We start from the raw sequence: 21,995 nt of genomic DNA on the forward strand, positions 1-21,995 counted from the left end.
ATTAAAGAAGAAATCAGACAGTTCCTTCAATTAAATGACAATGACAATACAACATATCGGAATCTATGGGATACAATGAAAGCAGTCTTACGAGGGAAATTCATAGCAGTGAATACACATATCAGGAAAACAGAATGAGCCCAATTAAACAACCTGATGCTGAACCTCAAGCTTCTAGAAAAAGAAGAACAGGACAACCCCAAAGCTCATACAAGGGAGGAAATTATAAAGATCAGAGGAGAAATCAATGCAATGGAGACTAAGAGAATGATACAAAAAATCAATGAACCCAAGAATTGGTTTTTTGAAAGAACCAACCAAATTGATAAACCCTTAGCCAACCTCGTCAGAAAAAGGAAAGAAAAGGCCCAAATCCATGCAATTAGGAATGAAAAGGGTGAAATTAGAACAGACTCAGCAGAAATCCAGAGGATCATCAATACCTACTTCCAGAACCTATACGCCAATAAGATGGAGAACACAGAAGAAATGGACAGATTCCTAGATACATATGAATTACCAAAGTTGAACGAAGAAGACCTAAAAATTATGAACAACTCAATATCAACCAATGAAATTGAAAATGTAATTAAAAACTTATCAACTAAGAAAAGCCTGGGCCCTGATGGCTTCACTGCTGAATTCTACAAGACATTTAGAGAGGAACTGCTACCACTGCTCTTTAAACTCTTCAATGAAATTGAAAGGGAAGCAATACTCCCAAATTCATTCCTGGAAGCAAGCATCACCTTGATCCCCAAAGCAGAGAAAGACCCAACTGAAAAAGAGAACTACAGGCCAATCTCACTAATGAACATAGATGCAAAAATCCTTAATAAGATACTGGCAAACAGAATGCAGAAGATCATCAAGAAGACCATATACCCTGATCAAGTGGGATTCATCCCAGGGATGCAGGGATGGTTCAATATACAAAAATCAATCAATGTAATACACTATATCAATAGAGCCAAGGACAAAAACCATATGATTATCTCCATGGACGAAGAAAAAGCATTTGACAAAATCTAACATGCATTTATGATAAAAACCCTATAAAAAATTGGAATAGGTGGTCTCTACCTCAAACTGATAGAAGCCATCTATGAAAAACCAACAGCCAATACCATACTAAATGGTCAAAAACTGAAATCCTTCACACTAAAATCAGGAACAAGACAAGGATGTCCACTATCACCACTCTTGTTCAATATAGTTCTGGAAACATTAGCCACGGCAATTAGACAAAAGAAAAAATAAAAGGAATAAAGATAGGAAATGAAGAAGTCAAATTGTCATTATTTGCAGATGACATGATACTCTATATAGAAGACCCCAAGAACTCCACCAAAAGTCTTCTAGACTTAATAACCAAATTCAGTCAAGTAGCTGGTTACAAGGTCAACACACAAAAATCAATAGCTTTCCTCTACACAAATGACAGACTCACTGAGAGAGAAATAGGGCAAATAATTCCTTTCACAATAGCATCCAAAAAACTGAAATACCTAGGAATCAACCTAACAAAAGAAATCAAAGACCTCTTCTCTGAAAAGTATGGCACTCTGAAAAGAGAGATTGAAGATGATATCAGAAAATGGACAGACATCCTCTGCTCCTGGGTAGGAAGGATTAATATAGGGAAAATGACCATACTTCCAAAACTGCTATATAGATTTAATGCAATTCCAATTGAGATCCCAGCAGCATACTTCATGGACCTTGAGAAAACAATCCAAAAATTCATTTGGAGCAAGAAGAGACCCAGAATAGCAAAAGCAATTCTAGGTAACAGAGATATGGCAGGGGGTATCACACTCCCCAACCTGCAACTCTACTACAAAGCTACTGTGATAAAAACAGCATGGTACTGGCAAAGAAACAGACTTGAGGACCAGTGGAACAGATTAGAAGATGCAGAAACAATGCCAGACACACTCAGCCATCTCATCTTTGATAAAGGAGCCAAACACCCTCACTGGAGGAAAGATAGCCTCTTTAATAAATGGTGCTGGAAAAATTGGGCTTCAACTTGACAAAGATTAAAACTAGACCTATATCTCTCACCATGCACTAAACTAAAATCAAAATGGATTAAAGACCTAAATATTAAAATAGAAACTCTGAACCAGTTGGAAAAGAGGTTAGGTAGAACCCTTGAAGACATCAGTGTAGGAAAAGATTTTATGAACAAAACCTCAGTTGCCCGTGAACTAGCACAAACAATCAACAAATGGGATCTCTTCTCACTGAAAAGCTTCTGCACAGCAAGAGAAACCACCAGCAGTGTGAACAGACAACCCACAATGTGAGAAAAAATTTTCACCAGTGGTCCCTCAGACAAAGGTCTACTATCTTGAATCTATAAAGAACTTAAAAAAATCAGACCTCCCAAATTTAAAAACCCAATCCAAAAGTGGGCATCTGAAATGAACAGACATTTCTCACACAAAGAAGTAGAAATCGCAAATAAACAGATGAAAAAATGTTCAACATCACTGGTCATTCGAGAGATGCAAATGAAAACAACACTGAGATTCCACCTCACCCCAGAAAGAATGGCTGCTATCATGAAATCAACCAATAACAAATGCTGGGGGGGCTGTGGGGAAAGAGGAACCCTGCTCCACTGCTGGTGGGATTGTAGATTGGTGCAAGCACTGTGGAAATCAGTATGGAGATACATCAAAGAACTAGGACTGGAAGTCCCATTTGACCCCACTATTCCACTGCTGGGGATCTTCCCCAAAGAATTAAAAGAATCATACCACAGTGATATATGTGCGCCCATGTTCATAGCAGTGCAGTTTGTAATAGCTAAAACTTGGAAATAGCCCAAATGCCCATCAACTGGAGACTGGATAAAGAAAATGTGGTTTTTTAATAAAATGGAGTACTACTCAGCCATAAAAAATGAGAAAGTAGAGACATTTATAGCTAAGTGGATGCACTTTGAGGCCATACTCTTCAGTGAAATAAATAGGACACACATGTGTAAATACCAAATAGTTTCTCTAGTGTGAGAAACTGAAAGTGTAAAGAAGGACTAAATGTATAATAGGTAATGTGAAATAGGAAGAAATGGGGCAAAGGGGAAGGAAGTGGCAGGGCTAGGGGAAAGGACAGAAGGGAATGGGATTAATATGAGAAAATGGAAAAATAGGAACAAAATCTTTGTAAATAGGGAGGACTGGAGTGGTTGAAGGGAGGGCTGGGCAAGGGTGAAAAATAAGAACTAAGAGAGACTATGTAAAGGTGCAAATTTCCAACGATGAATGACATTATATTGTATACCTACAATGTACCAATGATTAGAATGAATAATCGATAATGTAAAATAGGAAGAAAAGGTCCAAAGGGGTAGGAGTAGTGGGAGGGGCAGGGGAAAGGAAAGAAGGGAAAGGAAAAATAATGAGAAATGGAAAAAATGGAAATAAAGTCTTTGTAAATAGGGAAGGGTGGAGGGCGTGAAGGGAGGTCTAGGAATGGGGAAAAAATAAGAACCAAGATGCATTATGTAAAGGTACAATTCCCAATGAAAAATGTAATTGTGTTGTATACCTACAATGTACCAATAAAAGAATTTAATACATTTAAAAAAAAAAAAAAAAAGAACGCTTACGATGCAAGGCTGCTGCCCCCATCTGACTATACTCTCACTACTCTTCTTCTGTGTTTTCTTTTATGTAGGATAAAAATTCCCTTATTGCTTAAGCTAGCTGGAATCAAGATATCGTCATCCAAAAGCATCCTAACAAATGTTAATGTCATTAAGCACCAAGTTTTCTCTCTGCACTGACTCTGAAACCTGTGGTAAACAGCGTTTTATTAAATCCCATTGGATTTTACTAAGTCTTTCCCTTTCCAGGACACCCATTCACTCACTAAAGATTTATTGAGTGCTTATTCTGTCTTTGGCATTGTGAGACTCTGGTTTGGGGGGGGTCGGACACAATTCATGGCCCCTAACTCAGAGAGTTAAAGTCTAGGATAGAGAGAGATGTAGATGGCAGCACATTGCCATAATATATGCTGCTGGTACTATCATATGTCAACATTGTGTCCTTATGTATGTGTGTGCATACACATTCAACTGCACATGAGCAATGTGCTATGTGATTGCTCTGGGAATATAGAGGATGGAATCTCTAAGGTGTTTGGAGGACTTTAGGAACTCTTCACTGCAGAGTTGACATTTCATTTGGGTCTTGAAGGATGACTAGGAGTTTGATAGCGGAGAAAAGACATTCTAGGCAGGGAGAAAAGCATGATCCATTACATAGAACGGGGAATGACTGGGAATGGCAGAAAACCCTAAGTAATGATATGCTTCAAAAATGAAGAAAAGTGACAAGGATATCAAGCCTGTCCGATCTGGAAGGTCCTTCTAATTTGTTGTTCTCATCCATCAAGTAGCCTAACTCATCGCAGCAGCCATGGTGTTCTGTTGGGTTCACAGAGCTAAGTAGGCAATGCTGAAGGTCTCTGATCCTTTCTATTTCTCCTTCTGAGACCAAAAATTCCAACACATGGGTGTAGCCATCATTGTTGTTTACGAGACCCTGATGCTCCTGCACCCTGTAGCTACTGCCTTAAGAAGCATCATCTCTCCATGCTTCCTGCTTTTCCTTTGGTTTTTCTAGGCTTGTTTTTCACTCTCTATTTTGAAATATTACTTGTTATTAAAATTTAAAAAGTTAATTTAACATCTTCCTGTAAAGCCAACTCCAAATTTTTATTACCCAGAAATTTATATTCTTACCCAGAAATTCTAGGTAACAACACAAAAACACAATAAAGGTTTACTACAGCTCAGGTTCCCACCAATGGATGAATGGATAAAGAAAATGTGGTTTAGGTACACAGCTGGGTATTATTCAAACATAAAGAAGAACAAAAATTTCATATGCTGGAAAATGAATAGACTAGAAATTACCATATTATGTGAAATAAGCCAGACTCAGAAAGGCAAGTATCACACTTTCCCTAAGACGTGAAATCTGAAAAAAAAAAAAAGGTATGAAAGTAGAAAGGAGGCTATTAACTATTAGACATGAGGAAGAGAACTGAATTGGACGGGTGTGAGAGAGTAATACTGGAGGTTTATATGATCAAAACATGTTCTATAGATGTATGAAAATACTTCATTTAAATAAAATATTTTATAAAATTAATATACACCAATAAAAATAAAATTTAAAAATCCAATTTCACCATCAACATTTAAAGAACATACAAGGTATGATCAGTAATTACAGTGCTATTTAAATTTTTTATATGTATTACTGCAAAAGACACATTGCTGTAAATCCCTCTTAAAATACTCCCCCTTGCTTCAAGCACACTTATCCCATCGTTCTTGCCACTTTCTGAAACAGTCCTGGAAGTCCTCTTTCCTGAGTGTCTTTAGCTGCACAGATATGACTGCATCAATGTCCTGAATCAATTCAAAACTTTACCTCTCATGGATTTTGACTTTGGGAAAGAGCCAGAAATCACATGGTACCAGATCCAGCATCTGGTAGATGAGGACACACTATAATATTTTCACTTGGCCAAAACTGCAGTAAACAATAGATCAATGAGAGGTGATCAAAGCTACAGAGAATGTTTAAATTTTTAAAAATATTACAGTAAAAGACACATTCCCATTAATTCCCCCCAAAATACTACTATTGGATTTGAACCCACTTATCCAGTTTTTCTTGACAATATATCTCTGCCATAGTTTGTTTTAATTTAAACATTCACCACAATTTTATCACTCCTTGTACCTTTATTAAGCACCTAATATATGCATATTATAAGCACTGGAAATTTTATAGAATGCAGCCTAAACTAAGAGGACACAAAATCGTTGAATAATAAAATCTCAAATGACTACATTTAGGAAAGGAATTTTATTTTATACTATCATAGTTAAGTTCACAGAGCTAATGACTATCAAAAGACCTTCCTTGGGTTAGACTTTACCAAGAAACTCCTCCTACAACCCTTATTTGGGGATTAGGACTTAGGATCTTCAACTATAATTCATGACTAACTCTGTAGAGAGATGCATTGGGAAACAAACTGGAGACCCCCAAAAAGAAGTGATGCCATTAGTTTTAGAATAAAAAGCAGCTGAATCACAATCATATTAAATATCTCAAGGGAGAACAAACCTTAGCCTTCAGCTTTGTAATGATGAGAATGTAGAAGAGCTATTTATAAAGACACTATTGGAAATCTACATTTTGAACAAACTCAGAAACTAGAAGGCTCTGAAGTAGTTTCAAAAAATAGAATTTGGCACAAGCAAATGAGAAACTAACCCAAATCAACAAATCAAAATAACAAAGGAAAAGAAATATGAATAGACCCAAGAAAATTCCCTCAACCATTTCAACCTCTGGCCTCTATCAGCTCTCTACTGAGGAGAAACAGATGGTTAAAGTCAAAATACATACATTGTATGCCCCATATGCTGAAATAGTGGCTAAAATAAATAGGTTATTTTTAAATTTTTCTAAGACATCTGGAGGTGGGTGGCTGCTACCCTGATTTAGTAACTCAGTTATGTAAGGCCAGGTCTCGTGATTCTTCTGCTCAATTTTCTCCATCAGCATGAGATGTGAGCTGTAACTCAAGGCATCACACCCTCATTAGCTTCTACAACAAGTAGACTTGAGCCACCACCAAAGTGGTTCTTCTCCATCCAGGAAGTAAGGTTACATATGTAGTGCAAGCAGACATCCATCTGAGCAGAACCATGTCACCTCTTTGAGGCTGGAAAGAGAACTTTGAAAAGTTTGTTCCAGCCTCTCTGTGGAAGAGGACAGGAGAAAATAGGGTTTTGGCTTGGGGTCAGTCAAACCAGGCCACCTGTATGCAGGCTGTAGTAACTGATCAGCACATATGGTACAATTTTACTGTCCATATAGTAGTTCTGACTATTGCCAATACATAGTGAGCAAATTTGTATTGTATTGAATCCCATGGTACAGATTCTTGTCAAATATTTTGAAGATAGATTCATAGGCCAAATAGCTAATGGCATCTGCAGTCATGACGATTACAACTGAAGGAGCAGGCCAGAAAAACCACGTGATTACACAATGATGCCTAAACAACCCCAGTTCCGGGCTTTTAGCTAGCATTTGATAGAATCATAATGAGAATGTTAACTAATAATGGTCAGTGGCTGAACTACAAAGAGCCTCACATCTCAAAAGGGGAAGTCACATGAAGTGAAGATGGACACAAGTGCACAAAAATAAGACATCTAGAAATAATATCTGATGACTATTCCTCATGATTTGCCTTCGTCCAAAAGCAGAAAAAAGAACCAAATTCTGTTTTCAGTCTTTTCATAGTAAATAATCCACTAGCAATGCTGAGCATTAGAAACTTTTGCAGGTTATTTAATGCATCCAAGGACCTTGATCACTGACCAGACAGACCTTCCTTGGACGACAGATGGTCTTGGATGAACACTTCTCTCCTTTAATCACAGAGAGCAGCCACTGATTTCAAAGTGATCCTGGTACTGTATTTGTAGTCATCCTAAGAACCCATTCAAGGGTTTTAAAACATTCCAGACAAATAAGCTCTGCTGCATTTCAAACAACACTCACAAAAGGAGATTCCAGACTCACAAGGTAAGTATGTTGAACTGTGTTTCCACTGTTAATGTTGATTGAAAGTCTATAGAAATTTGGAGTGAAAAAAGAAAACTGTAGGAGGCAACACCCATTTTTAAAGTGAAGAATCAAGCTGCCTCTAAAAATTTAATTCAATTATGTCTGGATTTCATAGAGAAGTCATGTGACATTTTCTGGCAGTCTTTAAATTTTTTATTACGGAATAGAGGAAGTGACAGAGAAAGAAGAGAGTAAATCACATAGTTCCTGGAAACTTAGCCATGGCTGTAAACAAGCCATAGACATGCTTCCTGAGGTCTTAACAATGTACTAGTGTCAGGGAAACAGCTCACAAAGAGCCAAGCTGATTAATTTCACCAATGGTCATGAGCCACAACATAGCCAGGAGACATGACAGATTGACTGTAGGAGAAAACTATTATTTTTCCTCTGTGGCCAATGCTGTAACTGTTGAAATCATAGCTGGGAAGAAGTAGGCTCAATCATGCAGTTAAAGTGTTGCTTTGAACCAATTGCCCAGTAATTTTCTCACTGAAATAAAACTTTAGGGAGCAACCCATAGAAGTGAAGGAATTACACATCACAAAAGACAGTTGCTCTTATATTAGGAGTCTAAAAACTATGCTGAGTCTTAAAATCATGGAGCAAGACTGCAACCTACATTCTCAATGTTAAATGACACAACATTTTTTTTAAAAGAAAGCTAAAAATAAACATAGTATCTTCCTGTAAATAATCTCAGAAAGCACTAAAACACTTGCTATAATATATTTATTTTTCAACAGAAGATAAACTAACATCTACTTGCAGTTCCTCAGGAAGATGTGTTACATGAGTGGCACCGCCAAAGTCAACAATCCACTTTATCAGAATAATATATTCTTGAGATTCTATGTTTGAGAGAAAAATAGTGATAGAATGAGTCTCATTTATTTAAAAAAAGAAGATTAAAGTAAGGGCCTGGATAGGTGAAAAGGCCAAATGGAGAAGGTCCTTCCGGTTCCATTTTGCCTACCATTATGACTACTCCTCCAGCTTCCTCAGAGCAGTTGACTCTGAGCTCCAAAGTAAACTCACTCACTGTTTCTAATGTATAAAGTTTTTTTTAAATGGAGTTTCTGATATTAATGAATGAAGATTATGAATGGAATTTGATGTTTCTCTCCTATGACATCATTCTTTCTGACATCTTCCACTACTCACCACGATCATTTAAATGATAGACTACTGAGTCAAATGTAGGCAAAGCCATATGGAAAAGTGTCAGGTCGTCCTCGGGCCATATATGTATGCCATTGCCCTTATAATAGATTTTCCATTCAGTCTCCCCATATGTAGTGCCAGGACTTTGGAGACTAGCATATATTTAATTCAAACTACAATCTTATTTTCAATGTCAAATTTTACATCTATTACTGATTTGTTCTCTCTAATTCAAAATTCTGTTTAATTTTTTCTGATTGCAAAATTCTAGAAATTTTCATCAACATTAAATTTCCTTTATTTATTTATTTATTTATTTAGGACAGAAAAAAAATCATTTATTTTGGTATTCTTTGAAACACCCAATAAACATATGTTAAAAGAATAAATCAACCTGGGAGACTGAGGTAGGCAGATCCAAGTCTGAGCCCAGTCTGGGAAATTTAGTGAGATTCTGTCTCAAAATAAAAAATAAAAAGAACTGAGGATGTAGCTCGAGGTTCTGGATTCAACCCTGCTACCACTAAACAAACAAGCAAGCAAATATGATATTATCATTTACGAGTTCAAAGGGTAGAGTTTTCATCACAGCAATTCATCTTAAAACTTTTTCTTGAAATTTACAGGCCAGTGTTCAGGACTAAAATCCACTGTGGCTGTGACACTGATGTTGTAACCTTTTCATGTCCATGTTTATCATACTCTCCCCACTCTTCTACCCTCCATCACTATTTTAATAAACATAAAGTTCTCAAATCATTCTAGAGACTCTATAATTGTCTTAGTAGAAATGGGGGATGGGGTGAGAAACTTACCAGAGAAAAATCATAGTATTGTGTCATCAGTGAAGAGGATTTTGAGTTTTTCTTTCAAAAATAAAATTAATTTTAATAAATAAAATTTAGTAAAATTAAATTTCCTGTTGTGCAAGGGGCGTGGAGCCGTGCTGAGGAGCCAAGGCTGCGGCCAGCTTGACGCCAGGACTCCTCAGCAAACGCAGCATGGCAGGAGCCAGCAGCAAGAGCAGCCCCAGAGGCACACCCTACTGAGGTCCCGAGTCATGCAGAACACACCGAATTAGCCCACTGCAAACAGGCAGGTCTGCGCACGCCCTACCGAGGAACCGAGTCACGCAGAACATGCAGAATCAGCCCGCTGCAGACAGGCAGGTATGTGCACACCCTACCGAGGTCCTCGAGTCACAAGGGACATGCAGAATCAGCACGCACCCCGGCAACAATACACTGGACCCCCACCCCCGCTCCTCTGTACAGCCACCTGCTTCCACACTACAAAGATGCAGAGGACACCAGACTACCAGACCACGGTACTGAGTCCTGTTGCTCCCGGCCCAGAGGTAGGGGCTTCTGAGCCACCGTCCCACTGCTCCTGGTCCAGAGGAAGGGGCATCCCGGTCACCATCCCTCCTGCTGCTCCCAGCCCAGAGGAAAGGGCTTTTGGACCACCTTCTGTCCCGCTGCTCCTGGCCCAGAGGAAGGGGCTTCCATGCCACCAACCCTCCCTCTGGTCCCAGCCCAGAGGTAGGGGCTTCTGAGCTGCCATCCCACTGCTCCTGGTCCAGAGGAAGGGGCTTCCTGGCCACCATCCCTCCCGCTGCTCCCAGCCCACAGGAAAGGGCTTTTGGGCCACCATTCCTACCGCTGCTCCCAGCCCCTGTCCTGCCTCTCCTAGCTGAGAGGAGGTAATCCATGCAGGCGCCAACAGCCCCCACCTCAGTTGAAATGAGAAAACATGTAAATAAGTCTCAAAACCAGACTTCCAGATCACCTACAGTAATCCCAAAGGGAAATGAGATGGAACACTCTGATACTCAACCACCTGGACCCACTGAACTAGCAACAAAAGGGGATCTGGAAAAAATGAAATCAGAAATAATTTCTCAGATAACAGGAGAAATTGTGCCCCTAGTGCAAGACATGATTAATAAATCTAGAGAGGAGCTCAGGAACATGATGGAATCCCAACATAAGAAACAAATGGAATCCATAAAACAGATGCACACAGATGCAAATAGATTTCCAGGAGATGAAAAACTCCATTGAAAGTCTACACAGTAGAATGAGCCAATGTGAGGACAGAATTTCAGATACAGAAGATAAGACTGCAATTAATGACCAGGAAAAGAAAAATTGCTTCAAAATTATAAGAGAACATGAGAAATCAATCCAGCAGCTGTTAGATGATCCAAAGAAGAATAACATAAGACTGATTGGAGTCAATGAAGAAACAGGAGAGAGTGCAGATGACATAAAAAATCTCTTCACAGAAATAATGGCAGAAAACTTCCCAAGCAGGGGAAAAGAGCTTGACATAAAGATAAGTGAGGCATATAGGACTCCAAATAGCCTTGATCAAAAAAAATCTACACATAGGTATATAATTGTTAGGATTCCAGAAACACAACAGAAGAACAAAGTTCTCCAAGCAGTCAGAGAAAAGAAACAAATCACATACAAAGGAAAGCCCATCAGAATCACAGCAGACTTTTCAACACAAACCATCAAGGCAAGAAGAGCTTGGAATGACATATTCCAAACTCTAAAAGAAAACAGCCTCCAACCCAGATTGATGTACCCTGCAAAACTATCTTTCAAAATGGAAGGAGAAATAAGATACTTTCATGACAAAGAGCACCTTAGGAACTTCGTGAATACCAAACCAGCACTCCAAAGGATTTTGCATAATATCCTAGGAACAGACATTGAGGATCACAACCCCAGGAAGCAAAGCAGAATGAACCCATCTGGCATGACAAGAAATTAAATGGAAAGGGGGAGAATCCAAAAAAAGGAAAAAGTCATGGCAATGGCAGGTCAATACGTTTCAGTTATAACCATCAATGTTAATGGTCTCAATTCACCAATCAAAAGAAATAGACTGGCAGAATGGGTCAAGAAGCAAAATCCAACAATATGCTGCATACAAGAAACACACTTAATTCAAAAGGAAACTCATAGACTGAAAGTTAAAGGGTGGAAAACAATACTCCATGTGACAGGAACCCGAAAAAAAGCAGGAGTAGCTATCCTCTTTGCAGATCAAGTAGATTTCAAACCAACACTGATTAAGAGAGACGAAGAAGGACACTACATCCTTGTAAAGGGAACAATCCAAGAGGAAGAGATGACAATCATAAATATCTATGCACCAAACACTAGTTTGCCCAACTATATAAAACAAATACTAACAGACATGAAAAGTCATATATGCATTAATACAATTGTAGTGGGGGACCTCAACACCCCACTGTCACAAATAGATAGATCAACTAGACTAAAAATAAGTAATGAAATACTAGAACTCAATCGAACTCTTGAACAAATGAACTGAACAGATGTTTACAGAGTCTTCCACCCCACAAAATCAGAATACACATTCTTCTCAGCTGCACATGGGTCATTCTCAAAAATAGACCACATACTCACTCATAGAACATGTTTAAGTAAGTGCAAAGGAATTGAAGTTATCCCCTGTATATTATCAGATCATAGTGCAATGAAATTGGAGATCCATAGCAAAAGAAACTAAAAAAATTTCATAAACACGTGGAAATTGAACAACACACTTCTGAATAACCAATGGGTCACAGAGGAAATTAAAGAAGAAATCAGACAGTTCCTTCAATTAAATGACAATGACAATACAACAAATCAGAATCTATGGGATACAATGAAAGCAGTCTTACGAGAGGAATTCATAGCAGTGAATACGCATATTAGGAAAACAGAATGAGCCTAATTAAACAACCTGATGGTGTACCTCAACCTTCTAGAAAAAGAAGAACAGGACAACCCCAAAGCTCATACAAGGGAGGAAATTATAAAGATCAGAGGAGAAATCAATGCAATGGAGACTAAGAGAATGATACAAAAAATCAATGAACCCAAGAGTTGGTTTTTTGAAAGAACCAACCAAATTGATAAACCCTTAGCCAACCTCGTCAGAAAAAGGAAAGAAAAGGCCCAAATCCATGCAATTAGGAATGAAAAGGGTGAAATTAGAACAGACTCAGCAGAAATCCAGAGGATCATCAATACCTACTTCCAGAACCTATACGCCAATAAGATGGAGAACACAGAAGAAATGGACAGATTCCTAGATACATATGAATTACCAAAGTTGAACGAAGAAGACCTAAAAATTATGAACAACTCAATATCAACCAATGAAATTGAAAATGTAATTAAAAACTTATCAACTAAGAAAAGCCCGGGCCCTGATGGCTTCACTGCTGAATTCTACAAGACATTTAGAGAGGAACTGCTACCACTGCTCTTTAAACTCTTCAATGAAATTGAAAGGGAAGCAATACTCCCAAATTCATTCCTGGAAGCAAGCATCACCTTGATCCCCAAAGCAGAGAAAGACCCAACTGAAAAAGAGAACTACAGGCCAATCTCACTAATGAACACAGATGCAAAAATCCTTAATAAGATACTGGCAAACAGAATGCAGAAGATCATCAAGAAGACCATATATCCTGATCAAGTGGGATTCATCCCAGGGATGCAGGGATGGTTCAATATACGCAAATCAATCAATGGAATACACTATATCAATTGAGCTAAGGACAAAAACCATATGATTATTTCCATAGATGCAGAAAAAGCATTTGACAAAATCCAACATGCATTTATGATAAAAACCCTACAAAAAATTGGAATAGATGGTCTCTATCTCAAACTTATAGAAGCCATCTATGAAAACCAACAGCCAATACCATACTAAATGGTCAAAAACTGAAATCCTTCACACTAAAATCAGGAACAAGACAAGGATGTCCACTATCACCACTTTTGTTCAATATAGTTCTGGAAACATTAGCCACGGCAATTAGACAAAAGAAAAAAATAAAAGGAATAAAGATAGGAAATGAAGAAGTCAAATTGTAATTATTTGCAGATGACATGATACTCTATATAGAAGACCCCAAGAACTCTACCAAAAGTCTTCTAAACTTAATAACCAAATTCAGTCAAGTAGCTGGTTTCAAAGTCAACACACAAAAATCAATAGCTTTCCTCTACACAAATGACAGACTCACTGAGAGAGAAATAGGGCAAATAATTCCTTTCACAATAGCATCCAAAAAACTGAAATACCTAGGAATCAACCTAACAAAAGAAATCAAAGACCTCTTCTCTGAAAACTATAGCACTCTGAAAAGAGAGATTGAAGATGATATCAGAAAATGGACAGACGTCCCCTGCTCCTAGGTAGGAAGGATTAGTACAGTGAAAATGGCCATAATTCCAAAACTGCTATATAGATTTAATGCAATTCCAATTGAGATCCCAGCAGCATACTTCATGGACCTTGAGAAAACAATCCAAAAATTCATTTGGAGCAAGAAGAGACCCAGAATAGCAAAAGCAATTCTAGGTAACAGAGACATGGCAGGGGGTATCACACTCCCCAACCTGCAACTCTACTGCAAAGCTACTGTGATAAAAACAGCATGGTACTGGCAAAGAAACAGACTTGAGGACCAGTGGAACAAATTAGAAGATGCAGAAACAATGCCAGACACACTCAGCCATCTCATCTTTGATAAAGGAGCCAAACACCCTCACTGGAGGAAAGATAGCCTCTTTAATAAATGGTGCTGGAAAAATTGGGCTTCAACTTGCCAAAGATTAAAACTAGACCTGTATCTCTCACCATGCACTAAACTAAAATCAAAATGGATTAAAGACCTAAATATTAAAATAGAAACTCTGAACCAGTTGGAAAAGAGGTTAGGTAGAACCCTTGAAGACATCAGTGTAGGAAAGGATTTTATGAACAAAACCTCAGTTGCCCATGAACTAGCACAAACAATCAACAAGTGGGATCTCTTCTTATTAAAAGCCTTCTGCACAGCAAGAGAAACCACCAGCAGTGTTAAGAGACAACCCATAATGTGGGAAAAAATCTTCACCTCCTGTTCCTCAGACAAAGGTCTACTATCTCGAATCTATAAAGAACTTAAAAAGATCAGACCTCCCAAATTTAAAGACCCAATCCGAAAATGGGCATCTGAAATGAACAGACATTTCTCAAAGAAGTAGAAATAGCAAATAAATACATGAAAAAATGTTCAACATCACTGGTCATTCGAGAGATGCAAATGAAAACAATGCTGAGATTCCACCTCACTCCAGAAAGAATGGCTGCTATCATGAAATCAACCAATAACAAATGCTGGGGGGGGGGCTGTGGGGAAAGAGGAACCCTGCTCCACTGCTGGTAGGAGTGCAGTCTGGTGCAACCACTGTGGAAATCAGTATGGAGATACCTCAAAGAACTAGGACTAGAAGTCCCATTTGCCCCTGCTATTCCACTGCTGGGGATCTTCCCCAAAGAATTAAAAGAATCATACCACAGTGATATATGTGTGCCCATGTTCATAGCAGCACAGTCTGTAATAGCTAAAACTTGGAAACAGCCCAAATGCCCATCAACTGGAGACTGGATAAAGAAAATGTGGGTTTTTTATAAAATGAAGTACTACTCAGCCATAAAAAATGAGAAATTAGAGACATTTATATCTACGTGGATGCACATTGAGGTGATACTCTTAAGTGAAATAAATAGGACACACATGTATAAATACTGAATAGTTTGTCTGGTGTGAGAAACTGAAAGTATAAATAAGGACTAAATGTATAATAGATAATGTGAAATAGGAAGAAAAGGGGCAAAGGGGAAGGAAGTGGGAGAGCTAGGGGAAAGGATAGAAGGGAATGGGATTAATATGAGAAAATGGAAAAATAGGAACAAAATCTTTGTAAATAGGGAGGAATGGAGGGGTTGAAGGGAGGACTGGGCAAGGGTGAAAAATAAGAACTAAGAGAGACTATGTAAAGGTGCAAATTTCCAATGATGAATGTCATTATATTGTATACCTAAAATGTACCAATGATTAGAATGGATAATTGATAATGCAAAATAGGAAGAAAAGGTCCAAAGGGGTAAGGGTAGTGGGGAGAGGCAGGGGAAAGGAAAGAAGGGAAAGGAAAAATGATGAGAAATGGGAAAAATGGAAATAAAGTCTTTGTAAATAGCGAAGGCTGGAGGGGTTGAAGGAAGGGCTAGGAATGGGGAAAAAATAAGAACCAAGATGCATCATGTAAAGGTACAATTCCCAATGAGAAATGTAATTGTGTTGTATACCTACAATGTACCAATAAAAGAATTTAATCATAATAAAAAAAATGAGCAGCCCCGGAGCTGAAGCAGCAGTCGCGCCACTGTCCGCGGAGCCCAACCAAGCTGAGCCAGCCATGGCATCCATGCCACTGAAAGGGCTGAAGGAGCAGGACAAAGAGCCCCTCATCGAGCTCTTCGTCAAGGCTGGCAGTAATGGTGAAAGCATAGGAAACTGCCCCTTATATCAGAGGCTCTTCATGATTCTTTGGCTCAAAGGAGTTGTGTTTAGTGTCATAACTGTTGACTTGAAAAGGAAGCCTGCAGACCTGCAGAATTTGGCTCCCAGGACCCACCCACCATTTATAACTTTAAACAGTGAAGTCAAAAGTCAATAAGATTTAGGAATTTCTTGAAGAAGTCTTATTCCCTCCCAAATACTTAAAGCTTTCACCAAAACACGCAGAGTCAATTACTGCTGGAATGGACATCTTTGCCAAATTCTCTGCTTACATCAAGAACTCAAGGCCAGAGGCTAATGAAGCCCTGGAGAGGGGTCTTTTGAAAACACTGCAGAAATTGGATGAGTATTTGAATTCTCCCTTACCCGATGAAATTGATGAGAACAGTATGGAGGACATTAAATTTTCTACACATAAATTTCTGGATGGTAATGAAATGACATTAGCTCACTGCAACCTGCAGTCCAAACTGCACATTGTCGAGGTGGTGGCCAAGAAATATCACAACTTTGATATTCCAAAAGGCATCTGGAGATACTTAACTAATGCTTATAGTATGGATGAGTTCACCAATACCTGTCCCAGTGATAAGGAGGTGGAAATAGCATACAGTGATGTCGTCAAAAGACTTACAAAGTAAAATCGCACTTGTAAGAGAGATATCTTCAAATCTTCCCCTGAGAATATGCTTTTCCTAACAGACTACTCCTCTTCCTATGAAGTAGAAAAGTATTTTGCATGAACCTGCAGTTATTCAAGATTAGGACCAAGGACAGACAAGGTATAGTAGTTATCTTAAAATATACACTCCTAAGCAGTATTATTTTAAAATCCTTTCACCCTGGCTACCTCCCTGTCCATAGCCTCCTCTCCTCCAGTTTAGAGACACTCTGTCACAAGCTCTTCACACATGAGGAGCTCTAGAGCCTTCACCATCCTGTCCATGCACTCTGTCTAGATAGTAGAACTTTTGATGTCCAATGTTCAACTCTTAAAATAGTACCTGTGACATCAGTCAGCCCCAAACTGGTGCACAATGTATAGTACAAGGAATATTTATATTTTTTTGGAATTCTGTAGTATTTCATAAGAGCATATGAAAGGATTGCTCTGTATCAGAAACACTCTGTTTCAATTTAGTCTATCCTGGATATGTACTAACGGATATCATCACCAGAGAAGAGAGCCTTCTACAGAGTCACTGCAGATTGTTCTTTTCTTTGAAGGTAGATTTTTTATTTTGCCTAAAATCATTTACCCTTCCTATGAATTACAACATCTGGCACTATGTGGAAGCTAATAGTTTAGAGGCAGGACTGGTATTCTCGAGATCTCAAGCATTTGATCCTTATAGGAGAAACCTATGGACACCTGATACTCTGTCTGAATGTGTTGTTTGTTGTGTATTTTGCCCAGTGCCATTCATTTGGAACATTATTGCCTTCCTTGTTTTAAGAAGCTCCTTTTTAGGGAATAATAGACCTTGCTGTTTGTAGATCTTTTGAGCAACACTATATAAATTGGTATTTAGGTGACTTAGTTATAGCAGTATGGTGATTAGCAATGTAAAAATTAATTCTTACAGAAATTAACCTAAGGAATGTAGGGTGGGTTTATCAAAGTATCAAGTAAATTTTAAAGCACACTTAATGTAGTTAATCTAAAGAATGCATTATCCCTCTGATATTAAAAACGTAGTTGAGCCCTACAACTCTATCCTCACCACCCACACCACCCTGGAGCACTCTGATTATGCCTTCATTTTAGACGAGGCCATCTATGACATCTGTCATAGAAACTTGGATATTGGGCACCCAACCTACACTAACCTGAACCATCTTATGAGCCAGATTATGTCTTCCCTCACTGCTTCCTTCAGATTTGATGGAGCCCTGAATGTTGATCTGACAGAATTCCAGACCAACCTGGTGCCTTATCCCCACATGCACTTCCCTCTGACCACATATGCCCCTGTCATCTCTGCTGAGAAAGTCTACCATGAGCAGCTTTCTGAAGCAGAGCTTACCAATGCCTGATTTGAACCAACCAACCAGATGGTGAAATGTGACACCCACCATGGTAAATAATGGCTTGCTGCCTGCTTTACTGTAGTGATGTGATCCCCAAAGATGTCAATGCTATTATTGCCACCATCATGTCTAAGCACAGCATCCATTTTGTGGACTGGTGTCCCACTGGCTTCAAGGTTGGCATTAATTACCAGCTCCCACTGCAGTGCCTGGTGGAGACCTGGCCAAGGTACAGTGGGCTGTGTGTTTTCTGAGCAACACTATAGCCATTGCTGAGGCCTGGGCCCACCTGAACCACAAGTTTGATCTTATGTACACCAAGCATGCCTTTGTTCATGGTACATGGGTGAGGGGATGGAGGAAGGAGAGTTTTCTGAGGCCCAGGAGGACATGGCTGCCCTAGAGAAGGATTATGAAGAGATTGGAGCAGATAGTACTGATAGAGAGGAAGACCGTGAAGAGTATTAATCTGTCTGCTGCAAGTTTACACTCCAATGTGTTATACATTTTTTTCTGTTCTGTGAAATTTAAGGCCTATAGTGTCAATAAATTTTGCATTCTCAATGTCAAAAAAAATTAAATTTCCTGCTGGATATGGTGGTGCATGCCTATAATTCCAGCACTTGGGAGGCTGAGGAAGAAGGATTGCCATGAGTTCAAGCCAGCCTGAGCTACATAGCAAGACTTTGTCTCAAAAAAAATTTTTTTTCCATGGGAGAGGGGAGTAAATGTTCCCCCTGCTGCATGGAGAAGCTAGCACTGTGCTGATATTTAGAAATTGTTTTTGTCTCATCTGAGCTACTTCTTTGCCCTAATTTTCTCCCCAATAGAAGGTTGCAAGATAGGTCTTTCAAAGATGGAAAATATACTTCAATTATTTATTCATAGTTTCAGACAGTCCAACTGGTAGTTAGTACTTAATTGTTTAATGAAAAAGAAAATCAAAGGACATAGAAACAAGGGAATGGATAAGACAGATGGGAAAAGTGAGGTCAACCACATACAGCACCAGACAAAAGATTTTGTATTTAGGAATCCCATGTATAACAAATACGCAAAAGTCAAAATATTGCTGTCATTTTCCTTAATAAGTAATTTTATTACATTATATATATAACAACATTGCCAATGGTTTTTGTCTCCACAATCAACTAATCTCAGTCTCACTGGATGAACCCTACCTTGCAGAGCTTGGAGAACAGAGCACATCCTCCCCAGTGAATAGTGGAAATATACCTAGAACTAAAATTTGCTTATTTCTTTTAATTGCCCACAGTGAAAATCTACAGAGTTACAGGTACAATGACAAAATTACAGATATAAAGTTGTTTTATAAAAATTGCTGTTCTTAAATGCTCCTGTTTTGAAATTGATCAAAATTTCTTCCATTATGTTTCTGTTTTACTTTTTCTGAGAATTGAGTTCCATTAAAATTATAGAAAAAATTTTTCTTCAGATCGTCACACAAACAAGATATATATTTCTTTTTTGGGGGGTAGGGGTACTGGGGATCAAACCTGGGACCTTGTGCTTGCGAGGCAGGTGCCAGAACCACTGAGCTAAATCTCTGGCCCTAAGATATATATTTCAAAAAGAATAAATATTCCACCTCATTTAATAAGTACCCAGATATTTTTCTGACCAAAAAGAACATCATCAGGTGTCTGAATACAATTCCGCTCCAGCTTCAATGGCTGCACCAGGTCTGTATCATACTCACTGGCCATGTCGTGTCAGTTCCTCCACCTTTTATTCCAAGTATCGCTTCTTACGGGATGATTTTAAAGAAGAAAATGCAGAAAATATAGGATTCCAGTATGAATCTACAAGACCAGCAAGTTGGCAGTTTCACTAATTTCTAAAATGAATTTTTTTTACTGTGATTTGCTCTCTGCCAAAAAGTATAATTGAAAAAAGAAAAACCCAGTTAATTAAGGGGGGAGTTGGGTTATAATAAATTGATAAATATATAAATTGAAGATGTATTTTCTATTAAAAAGAAGAAACAATCTATGTTACCATGTCCCCCAAGAGTGACCTTCTTAGACAGCCTTCTTGAGTCTAACAGAATGTCTGACATGTTATGAAATTTGGGGGAAAGCTCGGGCAGTCCATTTGTCTCCTCCCTCTCCTCTTCCTAGTCACTCTCTTCCAGTGACTCAGCACAGATTTCGCGCCTGGTTCACAGTCTCCCTCTTAATCTCTGCCATCTGGCAGAGTGAACCAGTTCCCACGTGGGTGACCAGTCCCATAAGCTTCCCTTGCAAATCTTTGTCCTCTTCAGTTCCACTGAGCACCCACCACCAACCACTCTGGGCTTCACATCCAGGGTTTGATATCACCTGGAACTGCCTCACTTTTGAAGTTTTAAACTCCAACACCAAATTCATTGAACCACATCCTCTCCGTCTCCCGTTCACTCACACGCCCTCTATCTTTTCCTCTACTCTAATATATCAGCCCACTCTATTTAGTCTCTCATTTTCTATGACTAATCTATCATTTTGAATGTACTTTTTCCAAATCCCTTAACTTCATTCTCCCTGTCAATTTGTGTCAGACACCAGGATAAACGTCAGGCCAGGATCAACTCAGTTTTCTATTCATTCTTCTTCTACAGTTAGTCTGCTAAGTCAACTACCGAAAAGACACAATGCATAATCATGAAAATGAATGGCATGAAAAATTCATGAATAAGGATTCCAGCTTCTAGATAATGGTAAAGAAGAAGCCTGTACCCTTACTACCTGCCTTATCATATTAAACAAAGAGCCTTTATTCCTTGTTTCATAGACAAAAGAAATCATTTACCACCTCCCAATGCTGAATTACCAATGAACAAGTCAATCTTTCCTATTCACTTTTTTTTGCCCCAGAAAAGCTTTTTCTGCATTTATCATCCACGTTGTCTCCCATTTTCCATGTCCTCAGGTATCTCCTATAAATTTACTACCGCCTGTTAACTCCTTTTCTCTAACTCTTGTGCTGGCTTTCTTTGTCTGTCTATAATTACGTTCAGGACTTTCTCATCCGAGAATATGTAGACTGTAACAAAATCTTTATTAATTCACATCCTCTCTGGATACAAGTTTTTCCTTTTCCTTTCATGTGCCTCAATATACTTTTTAATCTAGTGTTATTTGCTTGCTATGTCCACTCCATGCCACCAAGTCTGTCTTTGTCTAACTCAACACTGACTCTAAATATTAAAAGTCAAATTTAATTTTTAATCAATATTTTATCTAACCCTTCTGAAACATAGGAGTCATTTTATCTTTCTTGAAATATTTACTCAGCTCTCCCTTTAACTCTTGCAAGTCTTTCCTGAAATGCAGTTTTCCCAATGAGACTCACCTATCCAGACTGACTTAACATGCAACACTCACTCCTGCACTCTACTGCTTTATTATATCTTGTTGTACTTATTACTTTTTTAAAAATATACAACTTATGTGTTTACTATAGTTTTGTGAGTCTCACTCCAGTAGCATACAAGCTTTTCTGCTATTTTCAATGACATATCTCAACATCTTGCATACAGCAATAGCTCAAAAAGCATTTGTTAAAAGAGTGGGTCTTTGGATTTCCAAGACAATGGTCTCTCTTGGTTTTCCTCTGGTATCTTGGATTTTTCTTTCTCATTATCCTTTGCAGCCTCCCTACGCATTCATTAACTTTGGTGTCCCCCAGTTTCCCTCCATATGCTCTCCCTGAGAGATCTTTACAAT

At 38.5% G+C, this 21,995-nt stretch overlaps 1 protein-coding gene and 2 pseudogenes across 13 annotated transcripts in view; 2 read left to right on the forward strand and 1 right to left on the reverse strand.

Moving 5' to 3' along the window:
* Mapk10 (mitogen-activated protein kinase 10) overlaps nt 1–21,995 on the reverse strand; it is a 357,438-nt gene that overhangs the window by 233,053 nt on the left and 102,390 nt on the right. The gene's annotated exons all lie outside the window — the stretch shown is intronic.
* Nucleotides 16,133–16,990, forward strand: LOC101712264 (chloride intracellular channel protein 4 pseudogene; annotated as a pseudogene).
* Nucleotides 17,649–18,926, forward strand: LOC101702199 (tubulin alpha chain pseudogene; annotated as a pseudogene).

Source organism: Heterocephalus glaber, unplaced genomic scaffold, assembly GCF_053883595.1.
Source record: "Heterocephalus glaber isolate CG9 unplaced genomic scaffold, H.glaber_assembly_v1.0 deba00001503, whole genome shotgun sequence".
NCBI classification, from domain to species: domain Eukaryota; kingdom Metazoa; phylum Chordata; class Mammalia; order Rodentia; family Bathyergidae; genus Heterocephalus; species Heterocephalus glaber.